The sequence below is a fragment of the Nelumbo nucifera genome, chromosome 6 (genome assembly GCF_055504915.1).
Source record: "Nelumbo nucifera cultivar China Antique chromosome 6, China Antique-T2T, whole genome shotgun sequence".
Lineage (NCBI taxonomy): Eukaryota > Viridiplantae > Streptophyta > Magnoliopsida > Proteales > Nelumbonaceae > Nelumbo > Nelumbo nucifera.
This window is the reverse complement of record NC_142654.1, coordinates 52,456,743-52,475,648: the sequence shown is the minus strand read 5'-3', so window position 1 is coordinate 52,475,648 and position 18,906 is coordinate 52,456,743. Positions and strand designations below refer to the sequence as shown.

Genomic DNA, 18,906 nt, shown 5'->3' with positions numbered 1-18,906 from the left:
TTCACTCACCAAGATAGGATCATCCTCGTTGCAGCCAAGATCGATACTAACAAAAAGAGGAGTATGGTCGACCCAACAATCCATCCAAAATTTTATAGAATTGTCGTTGCCTACTTCCACCGATTGGAAGCAACCAAAAGACAAAACACCCCTTTTTTTTCTTTTTAGTTCACTACCTTGAGTTTTGAAGAATCAAATAGCTTCTCCCAAATTCAAATACTAAACGCCAAAGCAATCAAACGATACCCTTGTTCATGTTTCTCTTGCACCATAGCGAACTGTCCTAGAGCCATTGATCGAGGGGTTTGCCAATCAAATAACTGATAAAAACCCATCTCCCCGAGCCTGTCCACGTTGGCTATGCTCTGCCCATCTAACATAAATGCCTATTTCTGTATGCTATTATATATCCTCTAACAAACAAGTGTCTTGAATTCATCCCGCTCTGTCAGAATGCATACGCCATGGGTATCCTTTGTTGCCTCGTATGCGTCTCAAACAACACTCACTTGCTTCACAGAGGTGGGGCTCGTGGGCTGGAGATGAAGTGGGTCATAGATGCTCAAGTGTGCCTTGTCTCCCAATAAACCCTTGCAAACATCAATAGCAGGGGTTTCTCTTGTGTCACCAGTGCCCTTTAATGCAAGTCCGAGAATAGCTATCTTCTTACCAGAAACAATGTTGAACATGGAGGAGACAACTCGGTTAACAGAACGGTTCTTCTGGTAGTCATTTATCTCAATCACCTGTTTCTAGTAATTTGCTACTTCAGTGAGGCCACTGCACTAACGGATGTAAACCAGGTTAAGGATATCCTTATGGAAGCAGGATCCACCAAAACCCACATTGGCATTGAGGAACTTGGGTCCAATCCTTGTGTCTTTACCGACAGCATGAGACACCTGGGGAACATCTGCACCAGTTGCCTCACGGAGTGCTGACATGGCATTGACAGATGAGACCCTCTGGGCCAAGAAGGCATTCATGACGGACTTGGAAAGTTCTGCAGACCACAAGTTGGTTGTTATGATTCAATGCTCAGGCACCCATTGGGCACGGACATCCTTCAACATCTGTGTGTAAGACCCCAAAACTGGACACTTGATGGGACTTGTGTTGGTTTTAAATGTTCACAGCCGTTGGATAAGTCGGGAGATTTATCCTGCCAAGGCTGACACTGGTGTGCTGCCAACTGTTGGGGTGGCTTGTCTCAGCCACCAGGGTGAGACCCAAGGCACATGCAGTGTAGGATTACTTAAACCCTTGAACCGGACCAGATTTCCAGTATTGCCCTGGACCTTGGAGATTGAGGGGCAAAACTTGAAAATTACACCTGACCCTTAGATCCGATTATGATACTGCACTAGGTGTCGAATTGGATTGTCTTTGATATGCCAATCAGTGAGATCCTTAGCCGGGTGAAAACCTGGGTATGTTGGGATAGTCTGAGAATACATCTGAGTGGGTGATCATAGTGACAGGATCAACCCCTTTGTCGGACAAAGGTAATGATCGGGGATGCACTCTCTCTGATGGAAACCAAACTGCCGGCAGTTGATTTCAATCGTTGGAATTTTGTTTTGCAAAATTTATATATATTATATATATTTAAGTATGGTTTTCAAAATATTTGCAAATGGTTTTAATTCCCAGGATCCATGTAAGTAGAGAGTGCAGCACTGTTCCTTGCAGCCGAGGGAGAGGTCCTCTCTTGTCGGGCAGTACTTGATCATTATGGGCTGAGAGGTTAAGTGTAAGGCCATTTGGGATAACACCTGATGGGCTAATCTTGCACCCTGCCCATAGTCCCTGGGTTTTTATAAGATGGCTTGGGCCAGGGACTACTTAGTGTAAATGTTGGGCCCATAGGGTCCATATGATGGACTTAGGGGGTTCACTGGGCTCTCTAGTGAATTCGGCCAAACCTTGTAACAGAGGTTGGGCCGAACCCATGTGGCTGGTGTGTAGATCAATGCTTGAGTCCCACGCCATACAAAGAAGTCCAACTGGGCAGCAGTTTGGAAGACTTTTGAGCACTTGATTGTTATTGGACCTAAAGCCCATTTCGAACTGGGCTGATTTGATCAGTCATTAACAAGGGGCGGATCTGAGATTAGGATGAGCCCAAAAGCTTATCTAATCTGCATATAGGATTAAGAAGAGTCCTAATCCAAATATAGATTTGGATAAGGGAAACTCCTGATATGATCAGGAGATCTTTTCTTAATCATTAAGCAACTAGAGGAAACCCTATATTCGAATGACAAGAATTCGAACCCTGGGGGATTTACATAGAACACACCCTGCAGTTTTGTGAGATAGGATCTCAGAAACCCTAGAGAAGAAAAGCAGTTTGCCATCTTCTTCTCTAGCTCCCTCCTGTTGCAGCCGCCACTATCTATTGCAGTTTGTTTTCTCTGTCAGAGAGAGATCAAGAAAAGTTCTTGATATCAGTCTTTGTTGAGAGGCAGATTCTGTTTGGTGCTCATTGTCATCCAAAGAATTCTTGTGAAGGATTCAGTGTGTAGGACGCACTCTGTTGGTTCTATTCCACAGTTGTTGTGTCATGTTCAGCAGGAGCAGATCTTGGTGCCTTCCTTGGGCGTGAACACCAATTTTGGGAGATATTATTTCTCTGGATCAGGTATAATTACTCCCTTCTCCTTTGGTTCAGATTTGGTTCGATTATGGTTCAAGTAGGATCCTTGAATCTTGATTCTAAAATTAGGGAATGCGATTCCCAGTTGAAAGGTAGGAAGAAAATTTTGGAAATTCGCCTACCCATTATGCAACTATTTTGGCGTCCATACGATGGATTCTACCATCCCTTTCACTGCAGACCACAGGTTGGTTGTTATGATTCAATGCTCAAGCACCCATTAGGCATGGACATCCTTCAACACCTGGATTGCTTTCCGCCCTTCTGCGGTTTCCCTACCTCCGATGAGCACTCGGTTGGGCTTGAGAAGATCTTGGATTGCAGTACCCTCAGCAAGGAACTCTGGGTTTGAAAGAACCTGGAAGTTGATGCCCTTGCTGTTATGGGTCAGAATCTTTTCAATTGCCTCAGCCGTTTTGACTGGGACTGTTGACTTTTCAACCACAATCTTGTTGGATTTCACAACATCAGCTATCACGCGTGCTACACTCTCCCAGTAGGTCAGGTCTGCAGCTTTGCCTGCACCAAGGCCTCGAGTTTTGGTTGTGGTGTTGACAAAGAAAAAAATTATATATGCCTCAGACACATGTTGCTCTATATCAATGCTGAAGAAAAGCTTCCTTCCTCTGCACTGCTTCACCATATCTTCAAGGTCGAGCTCATAGATGGGGAGCTGATCACGGTTCCAGGCTGTGATCCGAAGAACAGAAATGTCCACAACAACCACTTCAACAAAAGTACACTACAGTTCGATCACAGCCATGGTAGGTCCCTCGATATGCCCAGCCCCAATACAATAGATCTTCACCATTCTTCCTGGTTATCTTCAAATTGCTTGTATTAATGTTCCTCTAAAAGAAGGCAAGAAAGAAAACAGAACAAGACTGTAAGAGACGAAAATCAGATTCCCATCCACTGAAAATTGCTTGTATCTATGTAAGTTTGACATTAGCAACACATTTCCCATCCACTGAATATGGTTCAACCCGTCAAGAAAATCATATTCCCCCCATAACTCGTGTCAATATATTGCAAAGAATTAGAATGACATAGGGATCTCCCTGATGGTCGCTCAAAAGTTGTACATCATCTGAAGATTCTAGAATACCTTAAAACTTTGTATCTCGTCTCAGACAGGTTAGGCAGGTAAGGTGCATCGTGAAGGAATGGAAAGATCCATCGTATGGACGCCCGGATAAAGCGGAATAGAATGGGCGAATTTCAAAAATTTCTTTCCTTCCTACAACTAGGAATCGCATTCCCTATTTCAGAAAACTAATTTTCAAGGATCAATCTTGAATCAAGAACCGAACCAGATCTGAACAAAATAGTAGGAGAGGGAAATACTTGATACGGAGAATTAGTATCCCCCAACGAAGGTGTTCACACCAGAAAAGTCACTAAAGACTGTTCCCATTGAAGATGGCGCAGTGTAAGACGGAGTAGAATCAGCAACGTTCTTCACAAGAACTGGATCCTTCGCAAGAACTCACTGGACGACAGATGAGCACAGCTTCTTTTCAATTCTTTAACAAAGAACTGAAATCAAGAATGCTTCTTGATTACTCCCACGTGAGTGGAGATGAACTGCTAATGACGGCGGCGGCAAGAAGAAGGTGGTAGGGAGAAATTGGCACAGTCTCACTATATGTTGATTTCTCTCTTCTGTGTTGTATCTGTATCTGAGATGAGTGTGTTTTGAGGTTGCTGCCCCCTCCTCCTTATATAATCCTAAAGGGATCAGCTCCTAATCCTATTAGGAGATGTTGATCCCCTTAAGTGATAAGGTAGAGTCCTTATCTAATCTACAGATCATGATCAGCCCTCCTAATTTGATTAGGAGTTTCCAATTTTGAATCATATTCAAATCTGGACTCTTACTGAGTGGATAGGGACTTTCCCCTATCCTTTAAGTCTGGTGCATATCTCATATTCGCCCCATTCAAGCCAATCTAATTAGCCCAATTCATATTGGGCTTTTGGCCCATTAAGTGTATGTGGTCACTTAAGCCTTCCAAATTGCTGCCTATTTGGGCTTTCTCCATATGGCATGAGACCCAAATGTTGATCTACACATCAGCCACAAGGGTTCGGCCTAGCCTCTGTCACAAGGCCTAGCTGAATTCATTGGAGAGCCCAGTGAACCCCTTGAGCCCATCATATGGACTCTATGGGCCCAACACTTAACCTCTCAGCCCCTAATGATCAAACACTGCCTGACAAGGGAGGATCTCTCCCCCGACTGCAACGTACAGTGCTGCACTCTCCTCTTACATGGACCCCGGGGATTAAAACCTTTTGCAAACAATTATGAAAACCTATAATATATATATACATATATATATTATATCACATACATATATCTTGCAAAACAAAATTTCAACGATTGAAATCAACTGCCGGTAGTTTTGGTTTCCATCAGAGAGAGTTCATTTCCCCGATCATTACCTTTGTCTGACAAAGGGGCTGATCCTGTCACTATGATCACCCACTCAGATGGGTTCATGAACCATCTCAACATACCCAGGTTTTGACCCCCTCTAAGGGTCTCACTGATTGGCATATCAAAGATGGCCTAATCCGCCACCCAGTGCGGTACCATAATCGAGTCTAAGGGTCAAGTGTAACATTCCAATTTTGCCAACTAATTGCCAAGGTCCACGACAATACTGGAATTCTGGTCCGGTTCAAGGTCTCAAACTGATCCCACACTGCATGTACCTTGGGTCTCACCCTGGTGGCAGAGACAGGCCACCCCAACCGACTTAGCGGCACATCAGTGTCAGCCTTATCAGGATAGGTCTCCCCAGACCAACCCACTAGCTGTGAACGTTCTAAACCAACACAAGTCTCATAAGTGTCCGGTTTTAAGGGTATTACACAGAAACACACCATATAACATGAATCAAATATGCACTTTATTCATTTACAAATAAATGTCATAAATACATCAAACTGATTGGAGATAAGGGCACACAAAACTATCTAACACATCGTTCCGGCTTGAGGTCCAGGATGCAAAGAATAACCCTCTTCGGACTACTTGGGGTCAGAAAAATTCATATAACAAAGGATTGCCATGACTATTAAAATGAAAGACGAACAATAGCTAGAGTGTCAATAAAGCAACACACCTGTAGGCATAAGCAACTTTAAAACCCAAAATCTCTCAGCTCAACAAATCACCACTAAATTGTCCATTTGACAATGACACATCTCTATTTGCAACAGCATGTAAAGGGAAAGGGTTAAGACTTCTAGATGGGTCCCAGAAATGAGGCAAGAAGTTGGAACCATCAACAACTTCATAAATTAACCCCTTTCTCCAGGCATACCCCTTGAAGGTGTTTTCAATACTAGAAAAATGGCAATGAACTCATTCTCATATAGCAACAGTGTCATCAAGGAAATGTCATTGCTTGCTTCATGTAAGGGTTTCTGTTGAAGGTATAGTTGGCAACACATAGTACACCAGCAAGGATTGAAGTCCTGATTACAACAAAGTCTTATTCTAGAGCTTTTCGTTTAATGCTCAATCATTCTGCTTCAGTTAGAAATTCATCATAATGAAAATCTTAAAGCAAATGGGCCTGAATAAACTAATTCTAAGCCCTCACAGGTAGGATTGATGAAGAGTGAGGCTGATCCATAACATCAACTGCAGAAGAATGAGGTTCGAGTTGATGAACAGGAGAAGGCCGCAATACATCTTCATCACCATTCTCCCCTGGGGCCGATTAATCCTAATCTCCCAAGTGCAATGATTCCAAGTTCTTCATATTTTCTAAATTCTGTTGGGGGAAAATCCCAAAAGGAAGTTCTATGAATGATCACATCTCAGTCAAATCTCTTAGCCACAAATTATTGAAGGTATGCAAGCTTTAAGACTCATTCAAGCGACGAACAATGAAACAAAATAAGAAATCAGATCCAAAAGTTCGTACCCGTTTGGATTTCGCTCTGTGTTCTGGCCATTTTATTGAATGCTTGTGTTGTGCTTCTTTTATCAGCTCTTTGAGTTCATTGGTCTCTCTGGATCTTGAGGCCAACGGTGATGGGTCCAGAATCACTATGTGGTTTTTATAACCCTTATCCAAAGGTGACCAGGACTCTAACAATTCTTATCACTAATTGAGATTAGTTCCCCATCAAACCAATCTCAATCCAGTCCTACCACACTTAGAATCCCACTCCAAATAGGAGTCTATCTTCAACTTACAAAACACTCTCATAGACCCATACGTATCAAGTGTCAACCCAATATATATATATATATATATATATATATATATATATATATATATATATATTGTTTTTTGAAATTGACAAATACTAACAATCTCCCACTGTTTGTTACAGTTTAAAAAAAAAGGTTTTGAAACAAAACATTCATTGGGTTGAAACAACTTTTTTTGAAATCGAATGGCCACTCATAAAGAAAAAAACAACATATGTGTTATGAGAGTGCAAGATCAAATCAGTCCCATTTTCAATATCCTTACAAATGCCTAATTAGGAGAGACCTACGCTATTATGCAGTAGTGACTCATTTCCATGGTCAAAGCGTCTATAAGCATACCTTCCATAGGCCAAAACAAAAGTGGTAATGGTGGTTTGGGAAGCCATCAAAGACCTCTCCAAATATGGTCACTAAACTTCATGTGCCAATTAGTTGATCAAACACATGTCACTTATATGTCAAACCATGTGGTCAAGAATGCTACTTTCAGTAAGCATTTCATCTGGTGAGGGCTTAATAAGTGATGTCCAATCACCATGAATGCCCAAGCCATCAAATCTACATGGATAGTTAAACTCCCATGTGGAAAATCAAATGTGCACATCTATATTTCTGAACAAATTATAAAATATCAAATGATGCGTCATCATTAATGAACATTAAATGATATCAATGTCAAAACAAAACAAGATAAACATGATACTCCCACTAATCAAAATAATTCACTAGCATCTATTACACCCATATTGGATACATGACATTGGAAGGGTTTGATAGGTAAACCCTTAGTCAAGGGGTCAGCTAGCATGTCTTCAGTGAGCATGTAAAAGATTCTTAATTCCTTTTCAACAACATTTTCTCTAACATAATGATATTGGACCTTTATTTGCTTCGATCTTGCATGATGACGTGCCTCTTTAGTTAAATGTATGGCAGCAGTGTTATCACAATCTGAAGAGGTCTATGAATGGAATCCACCACAATCAAATCAATGATGAAAGTCTTAAGCCAAGAAGCATGCCTTACAGCTTCACAACATGAGACATATTCAGCTTCCATTGTAGAGAGAGATGTAGATTCTTGCTTATGATGCTTATGACTTCTCCAAGTAATAGCATAACTGACAAGAGTGAAAATGTATCTTGAAATGGACACTTGAGTATCAAGATCACCATTAACATCTGAGTTAGCATATCCCATAATCTCCAATTGGTTTACTTGGCTAAAAACTAACATGAAATGTTTAGTTCTTTTTAAGTATCTTAAAACCTTTTTAGCAGCCTTCCAATGATCCATTCCAGAATTATGTTGAAATCTGCCAAGAAAACCAGTAGCAAAGCAAATATTTGGACGGGGGCAATTCATGATATACATGATACTACCAACAACAGAGGCATATAGAATGTTTGTCATTTCTTTGTGTTCTAAATCATTCCGCAGACATTGCCCCTTATGCAGTTTGCCTCATTTTACACCAAGAGATTCATTAGATTTACAATTTTCCATCCCGAACCTTTCTGCACTTTCGTTATATACCCTTCTTGTGATAATCCCAACATTCTCATACATCTATTACGCCGAATTTATATACCCAAAACATATGAGGCTTCTCCAAGATCCTTCATGTCAAAAGACCTAGACAAGAAGGTCTTAGTATCAAGTAACAATGCTAGATCATTAGAAGCTAAGAGGATATCATCTACATATAGTATTAAAAATATAATGTTACTCCCACTAGTCTTCGTGTAAAGGCAATTATTGGCAGAGTTCTCCTTAAATCCGAACTCAGTGATAATGCCATGAAATTTACAATACCACAATCTAAAAGTTTGCTTGAGTCCATACAATGATGTGTTCAACTTGCATACCTGACTTTCATGTCTTTTGGCTACAAACCCCTCAAGTTGGTCCATATAAATAATTTCATCTAAATCACCATTTAAAAAGGTTGTTTTTACATCCATTTGATGTAATTCATAATCAAAATGTGCCACAAGAGCTAATAATATTCTAAGAGAGTCATTTCTTGAGATAGGAGAACAAGACATATCATTATCAATACCCTCCTTTTGAGTATAGCCCTTGGCTACGAGTCTCGCTTTATGTTTCTCAATTTGACCACTTGAGCCTCGCTTAGTCTTAAAACCCCACTTGCAACCAATGGACTTTGCACCTACAGGGAGGTCAACCAATTCCCATACAGAATTTTGTTCCATGGATCTCATTTCTTCTTGCATTGCCAACATTCAATCATTTGAGTTTTTATAAGTTAGGCTTCAGAAAAAACTATTTGGATCTATGACATCATCAATAGATGAGCCAGATAATTACACAAGAAAATCATTTGATATGGCAGACCATCTCACTCTTTGGGAGCATTGAGGTTCTTCTCTACCAATTGCAGAAGGATTAATAGATTCAACAGATGAAGGTCTGAACTCTGAGAGTTCTTCAAATTCTACTTGTCCTCTCCCTTGTGATGTAGAAGTCTCTTCTAAAAATTCCACATCTGTAGACTTAAAAATTGCACTGCTTAGGTTAGATGATTCAATCAATCGATAACCCTTAGATCTTTCAAGGTACCCTACGAACACACACTTAATTGCCCTACTAGCAATTTTAGGTATACCAGGTTTGTTAATCTTAGCCACCGCTTCACAGCCCCAAACATGAAGATGATTTAAGCTAGGTTTCTTGCCAGTCCAAAGTTTGAATGGAGTTTTCAATGCTGCTTTGGTGGGTACTCGATTCAATATGTAGGCAGCCATTTTGAGTGTTTCTTCCCAAAAGGATTTAGGTAGGGGTGATCCAATAATCATACTATGCACCATGTCCATTAATGTCCTATTTCTCCTTTCTACAACTCCATTTTGTTGCGGAGCCCCAAATATTGTGGTTTGATGGACAATCCCATGATCTTGAAAAATGCATCAAAACTATCATATTCTCCTCCCGTATCAGATCTTATTACTTTGATTTGCTTTCCTAGTTGCTTTTCAACTTCAACTTTATAAATTTTGAACATTTTTAATGCATCAGACTTATGTTTCATCAAGTATATGTATCCAAATCTTGAGTAATCATCAATAAAATTTACAAAATATTTTTGTCTGCCTCGTGCAACATGCCTAAAAGGGCCACATATATCAGAGTAAATAAGTTCTAAAAGAAAGTTTGACCTAGTACCCTTAGGAAAAGGTTTTCTTGTCATTTTTCCTTTCAAACAGTCTATGCAAACATTAAGGTCACTGAAATCTAGTGCAAGCAAAATATTATCTTTGACAAGTCATTCCAATCTCTCCTTAGAAATGTGCCCTAACCTTCTATGCCATAATAGGGAAGAATTATCACATTGCATTTTTCTTTTACCATTTTCATTTATCAACATAACATCATTTCTAGCAGGGAAACATGCATTGGACCTATTCAAATTTAACAGATATAATCCATTATGAAAAACACCTGAACCAATAATGTTTGCATCATGTAAGATTGACAAAGTACCAGAAGCAAAATGAAAGGAATATCCAATTGTATCCAATCTAGAAAAGGAAAGAAGATTGTGCTTCATAGCGGGTACAAATAAAGTATCCAATAAATTTAGACATTATCCAGTATCCAAGACTAATCTAGAGGTTCCTATGCTAGTTGCCTTCACTTTATGTGCATCTCCTATATATATTAGTATCTCCTCTCCATCATCAATTCTTCTTAGATTCTAGAACCCATGTACAGAATTAGCAACATGAACCGTACAACTAAAGTCAACAACCCAAACATCAGATGTTGTGTCTAAAAAAATTACTTCAAAGATTACATGAGAAATACCTTCTTTCTTTTTCTTTTGTTTCAACTTTTGACAATTGCTTATGAAATGTCTAGGCATTTTGCAATAGTAACATGTCACCTTACTAGTGGCTGGCTCAATGGCAGTCGGATTCAGTTCAGGTTTTTTGGTGGGTGACACCTTTTTACCCTTCTTATATTTCTTCTTTCCCTCATTGTCCTTCTTTGAACCTTTCTTGATGGATTTCCTTTTAGGACCCAAGGAGGTGAATGATTCTATTTTCTATCTTTTCTGCCTTTCTTCTTCTAGAACACATTGATTTATCATCTCATTGACGATCCATTTTGTTGCACTTGTATTAAAGTTCACCACAAAGGTTTCAAAGGATTTTGGTAACTTTGACATGACAACATACACCAAAAATTCATCATTTAATTTCATCTTCAAATTTCTAAGTTGGTACAATTCTTGACATCTTAGAAAGGAACTCTCTAACATTCACTCCAGGCTCAAAACCAATAGTGAAGAATTGTGTGAAAAATCTCATTGTGAGGGCTTTGGTTGATCCAACAAACTATGCCTCTATGTTGTTAAATGTATCTTTGGCAGTGTTCAAAATGATAATCCTGGGTCTAAGAGGTTCAGAGATAGTGTTTTGAACTACCAAGAGTACTAGTTTATTTGCTTTGTGCCAAGTGGTGTATCTTGTTCTAAGTGCCTCATAAGCATTGGGAGCAGGCTCAGATGGCTCAGGTTGGATGAGACAAAAGTCTATTTCTCAGATTCCTATGTAGGATTCCAATTGGCCTCTCCATCTCTTATAGTTGTTATTGGTGGAAAGCTCAATAGGGTAAGGCTGATTAGGTCCAGCAAAGGTGTTCACATAAACTGCTATTTTAAACCATTAAACTAATCATTTTTTCAATTTTATACAAAATTCTAAGCAATCATGATGTCAATGGAGTATATTTATATCTAAAGTCCATACATCATGCATCACATCTAGATGTCTATGGCTTATCTACCCCCTCCTTTGGGCTGAGATAAATAGCCACGTCATCATTTTCAATGAATAAATATTGCTCAAACAAGGCAAGTTCCATATATGAATGTATATGATCTCCTCTTACTCCTTTGGGCTTAAGAAAGTTCATTTACACACCATATAATTTCCTCCCTTGTCTCATTCCATCTTTATCACAATATTAGGTGTTGCCTTTGGGCTAACCATAACAAGAATAAAGAAAGAACGGTAATCACAACCTATCTCAAGGTTCTTAAAATAACAAATGCAAGAATAAAGAAAGAACGGTAATCACATCTATGTGTCCCCAAGTTTTAATCAATGATGCAGCCTAAATGTATACCTTCCTTCTAAGCATATAAAACAGAAATACAATATCAACAAATGCATCAAATAATTCATCTTGAACTTAAGGAGGCAATAAAATTCAAAACCATCAAAATAAATAAAATATAGAACATATAGTATTTCAAAATTTGGGTTTAAATACTCATGGAAATCTATAAAAGAACAAAACATCATCAAATTCAAAAAAGACAAACATTCAACAAATAATTGTCAGACCTAAACCAATCTGGGTTCACATAGGAATTCAGATAATCAAGGTAGGAAAAAAAGGTAGTCAGGTCTACTTGAACAAGCTTGACAAAATCAAATTCAAGGCCAAATACAACACTGAGATTGAAGGGTACAAATTCAAAACCATTGGAATATTAAGAATGGAATGCTTACAATACCAAAGGTATCATCGGCAACCAAGGTTTGGTCCCATGGTTAAACCCTGTATTTTTGGCTAGAGAAACCCTTTTATAACAGTATCAAAAAAAAATAAATAAATAAAATGGTTAAAAAAACAAAAATTGATGGCCATTAATCATTATATTTATAGGATTGTAAATCACAAGGAAGAGTAACCGGTTGAAATCTAATCTCTTCCAACCAAATGAAAAGAAAAAACAAGCAACCCATTAGTTAAGGGGTTTGCACGTCAAGCCAAGCAACGCATGACTTAGAGATTAAAAAAACATGATGGACGCAACGGAGACAAAGCGGTGTTAAATTAACAACAGCCTTATCATACTAATTGCTTTCAACAATTCTTGATTCAGATGTATCAAATAGATACGGAACGAAATTTTACAAAAATTAAGATGCAATGGAACTCTGATCAAACCGCTCATCAACTAATGAGTATGGTTCTGATACCAATTTCAAACTTTAAGACTCATTCAATCGGCGAATAGTGAAACAGAATAAGAAGTCAGATCCAAAAGTTCGTACCCATTTGGATTCCGCTCTGTGTTCCTGCCATTTTGTTGAATGTTTGTAATGTGCTTCTTTATCAACTCTTTGAGTTCACTAGTCTCTCTAGATCTTGAGACCAACAGTGATGGGTCTAGAACCATTATGTGGTTTTTTATAACCCCCATACAGAGGTGACCAGGACTCTAGCAATTCTTATCATTGATTGAGATTAGTTCCCCATCAAACCAATTTCAATCCAGTCCTACCACACTTAGAATCCCACTCCAAATAGGAGTCTATGTTCAACTTACAAAACACTCTTATAGATCCATACATATGAAGTGTCAACCCAATAAATTGACAAATACTAACAAGGTAAACTCCCAGAAAAGTTGTAGTCATCAAACACAAATCCTCTGAGCATTTTCAAGTCAGAAGTAGTAGATGGTATAACTCCAAGCAAGTTGTTACTATTCAAATCCAGAGATCATCCAAACTCCATGAATTTCCAAGAATGAAACCATCGAAAACAATCAAATCTTGTAACCTATGGAATCCTTCACTTTCAAGACTGAGGGGAGAACATCTCATAACTCAACTAGGCCTAGGCAGAACATGAGCTACCAATAGGAACCAACCTCGTTCATCTTCAGGGACCCAGAATTTGATGAAATTTGCAAAGATTTAGCTTATTCCCATGCATTAAAATCAAGCCTTCTTTCTCTCTTTTCCTCAAAATTCTTCTCTTTTTTTCTTCTTTTTTATGTTCATTTTAACTATTTTATTTTCATTTTCTATTTATCTAATTTATTCTATTATCATCGTTTCATTGCTTTCTTATTTGTCATCATTTCCTTCCTTTTCTTTAATTTCTTTTTTTTATTTTTTCCTTTTTTAGTTTTTTTATTATATTTTTTACCTTCTTTACTTTTTAATTTTTCATGATTTTGACTATTTTTATATTTTTTATTTTATTTTTTTTCTTTTTTTTCTCCAAAAAAACAAGTCTTTATAATTTTTACGTTTTCTCCTTTTCTTATTTTTTTTGACTTTTTTATCATTTTTTTGGAATTTTGATTATTTAATATATTTTTTGCCTTGTTTTTTTTTAAACTACCCTTTATGTTTATTTTTTTTTCTCTCATTTTTTATGATTTATGATCAGATGTTGTTTTTGACTTTTATTTGATTTTTAGTAATTTTCTTTTGGGATTTTGATTATTTTCATTTTTATTTTCTTTGATATTCTTCTAGGTGTATTTGTACCTAAACTTCCTATGCCCCTTTTTTTAATTTTTTATTTTCTTTTCTTCTTTTATGTTTTTTAAATTTTAAAATTTATCATTTTTTAATTTTTTATCTATATATTATCCTATTGTTTTATTTCTAGTTTAGCTTTATTGGATTATTGACATTATTTATTTATTTTTGTTTTGTTTTATATTTTTATATTTTTTTATTTAATATGGGCCCCACAAAGGGTATACAAGCAAAACAAGCTAGGTGGCTAACACCCTAACTGACTAGGCTGACACATGTGTGCTATGGGGAATGTGATGCATGAGGGGAAGGTTTGACACCTAGACTCAAGGCTCTAACAAGGTTGTCGGTCTTCAAACCTTCACCCGTTGGACAAATGGGCTTCTTTGGTTGGTGACTAGTTAGAGCATTCAGTGCGACTATTGGGACCAAGGCCCCAATGACTTGCCACCTAGGACCTTTCCTAATAGGACATGGGATGCTAAAACTAATGCAAAATGGTGTGTGTGAAGTGTAAGTGAACAAATAAGCAATAACAGATATAAAGCAGTCAACAAATATTTGATTATCAAAAAATGAACAGTTATTACTAAAACAAAAGAACACTTAAGCATGATATAGACAAAAAATAACAGTCAAGCCCAAACAGGCCCCATATGGGCCCCACCTACGATCCAAGTAAATTCTCCAATGGAATCGCCAGTTTGTGAGTGACGAAAAAATGGGCTCACATGCCACTTGGGCTGGGAATGGAATCGCCACCCATCAAATAGGAAAAAGGAGGTGATGGAACCTCCGAGAACGGTATCAAAATCATTTCGATTTAATAGAAACTCCAAAGCCTAAGCCATTGGCTAAACCAGTCCGGGTAAGACTCGAATGGGAGAGGGAAGGGATTAGGCACCCCTCTCCCAAGTCCAAAGGTGGGGCCCACAAAGGAACTCAAGAGCGTAAACACAAAATGCAAATAATAAAGCAACAACAAATTACAAGAACAAGCTAAGAAAAACCTTCCTATTTTTAATCTTATTCTAATGATAGAATTAATTTCAATAATTAGGACTATACTATATCTCACCACCCAAAATAGGAACAACTTACATTCAGCTTTCACATTACCATAAGCCAGATTTTGATTAGGACAAACAAGATAAACTAGTTAATGAAAAACGAAGGAAAACTAACTGATCTACCATGATTTTCCAGTATTTAACATCTTATTGAAGTGAAATGTAACTCTCTATCAATAATAAAAGAAATTGAACATATTAGCTAATTAACATCGGAAAACTGAGGAACTCGGCTAATTAACATCGGTTTAGTGATACAGAAGAAAGAGATAGAAAAGAAAGCAGAAAGAAAAAGAAATCGGTAAAACCAACAATAAACTTCTAAGTCCTTAAGAAAAATGAGAGTGGAATCTGGTTGGTGTCGAGAGTTACAAGAGCACATTGATGAGGTCGGTCTCTCTCTTCCCATCTGCAGATTCCACAAAGCAAAAACAAGAAAAGGAAATAAAGAACTAAACGAAAGAGAACAGAAATTGACCTTATTGATTGGAATATGACCTGAGATTGAGATCAGATACTATAAGAAGAAGATCCAACTGAATTTGGTTGCCTCCTCTCTTGATCGATGATGGCGACTAGCGAATGCAACTTATGGCATGAGATTGAGATCAGCTACTACAAGCGGAAGATCCAACTAAATTTGGTTGCCTCTGAAGGGATGGAAGATCCATCATATGGATGGCCGAACCTTACAAGAAGGTTGGGCGAAATTTCAAAAATTTCTTTACCCCCATCTGGGAATCCTATTCCCAATTTAGAAAACTGCATTTTCAAGGTTTGTTCTTGTAACCAAATCTGAAACCAAGATTAGGGAGGGATATACCAGATACGAAATCCATGCAAAAATGCTCCTCCCAACGTAGGTGTTAACGCCCAAAGTGTGTACCAAATCCTTCCTCCACTAAAGATGACACAACTTAAGATGAGGCAGGATCAACAGGTAGTTCTTCACCAAGAACTTGTGATTCTTCAGCAATAATCAAATGGGGTAGTGAGCACGGCTTTAGAATTGTTTCTTTTAGCAATAAAACAATATCAAGATCAAAACTTGACCAGTTCCAAGAATTGGAAATCGAACAGGGTAGGGCAGCAATAGCAGGGAGAAAAATAATTGAACGCAGAAACAGTCAAACTGAGTTGTATTCTGAGTTGTATGTCTTTCTCAGGTCTGCCCTCTCTCTAATTATAGCCATAAAAACACAACCTCCTAATCTGATTAGGAGTCTCCTGATCCAAATATTGGATCAGGGATCAGGACTCTTTAAGTGATAAGGATAATCCCTTATCTTATCTACAGATCAAGATCAGCCATTCCTAATCAAATTAGGAGCTCCCTGATCCAAATCTTTATTTGCATCTGGATTCTTTAAGTGGATAAGAACAATCTCTTATATTTATCTGTTGATCCATACCCAGATCCGCCCCTAATTAATTAATCCAATTAACCCAGTTCGAGATGGGCTTTACGCCCATTAAGCTTTCAAGCTCGTTTCCTTTTAATGTTGGCTAGCTTTGCTATATTTGTATAGCGTGGGACCCTAACATTGATCTACACATCAGCCACATGGATTCAACCTAACCTCTATTATAAGGCCTGGCAGAATTCACTGTTGAATACATTAAACCCCTGAGTCCATCACTATGGGGTCTTAATGGGCCCAACACTTACACTAAATGGTCCTTAGGTCCAACCATCTTATAAAGGCAGAAGGATTGTGGGTAGATGCAAGATTATCCCATCAGGGTATAACCCTCAATGGTCTTACACTTAATCTCTCAGGTCTTAATGGTCAAACACTGCCCGACAGAAAAGGACCGCTCCCTCGACTACAAGGTACAGTGTTGCACTCTCTACTCACATGGATATCGGGAATTAAAACCTTTTGCAAAAAATTCGTGAAACCATAATATATAAGTATATCTCTATATAAATATATTTTGTTAAACCAAATTTCAAACACATATGAAATCCATTGTCGGCAATTTAGGTTTCCATCAGAGAGGGTGCATTTTCCCGATAATTCACTATCTGATAAAGGGGCTGATCCTGTCACTATGATCACCCACTCAAATGAATTCTTGAACTGTCTCGACATACCCAAGTTTTGACCCCCTCTAAGGATCTCACTAATTGACACATCAAAGGCAGCCCAATCCGGCACCTAGTGCAGTATCATAATCGAGTCTAGGGGTCAAATGTAACATTCTAGTTTTGCCCATCTATCTCCAAGGTCCAGGGCAATACTGGAATTTTGGTTAGGTTCAGGGTTTCAAGAAAAACCCACACTAAATGTACCTCAAGTCTCACCCTGGCAGCTGAACAAGCCACCCCAAACAACTTGTTAGTACATTAGTGTCAACCTTGTCAGGATAAATCTCCCCAGATCCATCCAACGGCGGTGAAGATTCTAAACTAACACGAGTCTCATTTGTGTCCAGTTTAAGGGTATTACATAGAAACATACCACAATAACATGAATCAAACATGTACGCTATTCATTTACAATAAATATCATAATGTACATCATGCAGATTGGAGCTAAGGGCATACACTGTCTAACAGCTCCCACTTGCACTTAGGTCCAACTGGGTACAAGCCAAAGTCTCATACTTTCCACGTATTTCTCAAACACTTTCTGTGTTAGTGACTTAGTCAATGGGTCTGCTACATTTTTCGCTGATGCTACCTTCTGAATCAAGGCGTCCCCTCTTCTAACTATCTTTCGTAGTACATGGTACTTCCTCTCTATGTGCTTTGACTTCGAATGGACTTGTGGCTCCTTAGCCTAAGAACTGGCTCTAGTGTTGTCACACAATAGTGGAATGGGTGATGTGTTGGAAGGAACTACTCCTAATTCCTAAATGAACTTCTTCATCCATACGACTTCTTTGGAAGCTTCACTTGCGGTAATGTATTCGGCCTCGGTTGTGGAATCTACTGTGGACCCTGCTTCCTACTTTTCCAGTTAATTGTATAGGACCCCATCGTAAAGATGTATCCAGAAGTAGACTTTCTATTGTCTGGGTCTGACTAAAAATCGGTTGTGGACCCCTATTTACTTTAATGCCTTTCCAAACCTTTCAGTATCACTAACGGATCCGGGAATCCATGAAGCCTTAACCCTTAGGATTCAGACCCAAGGTTTCGATATGAAACCAAGATCAGAAAATATAGCGTTGGTGTACAAAGTCTACTTAAAAACCATGAATACCATCTGTCCTAATACCAGGATTATAGGAAGTGAAGATGAGTCCTATCGAATGTTACACTAGGAATAATGTTACGATTCCTAGGCAAATCACTTGGAATGAAGTGAAGATGAGTCCTATCGAATCCACTAAATTAGCTTCTATATTCAGCGAACAAGATGGGTCTATAGAACTCAGGTTTAGAAGAGCTTCGACATCCTCACGACCTTCGTATGCCGAATCAAGGGATACAAGGTCCAGAAGAAATGCCGATTTAATGGACACTGGTTCTACGAGATCGGTAGACCAGACACAACCTCCTCCAGGAATTAACTATGCCACTTATGAGACACCCATAACAAATAATTTACCTTCGGACTATCAATCAGCCCGAAGAGACAATCCGTCTGTAAAGTCTTATGAGCCTACAGA

At 38.4% G+C, this 18,906-nt stretch overlaps 2 pseudogenes; both read right to left on the bottom strand.

Annotated features, from left to right (window-relative positions):
* Positions 1-283: 283 nt before the first annotated feature.
* On the bottom strand, positions 284-3,470 carry LOC104587997 (UDP-glucose 6-dehydrogenase 3-like; annotated as a pseudogene).
* Positions 3,471-7,820: 4,350 nt separating this feature from the next.
* On the bottom strand, positions 7,821-8,312 carry LOC148791052 (secreted RxLR effector protein 161 pseudogene; annotated as a pseudogene).
* Between the last annotated feature and the right edge of the window lie 10,594 nt (positions 8,313-18,906).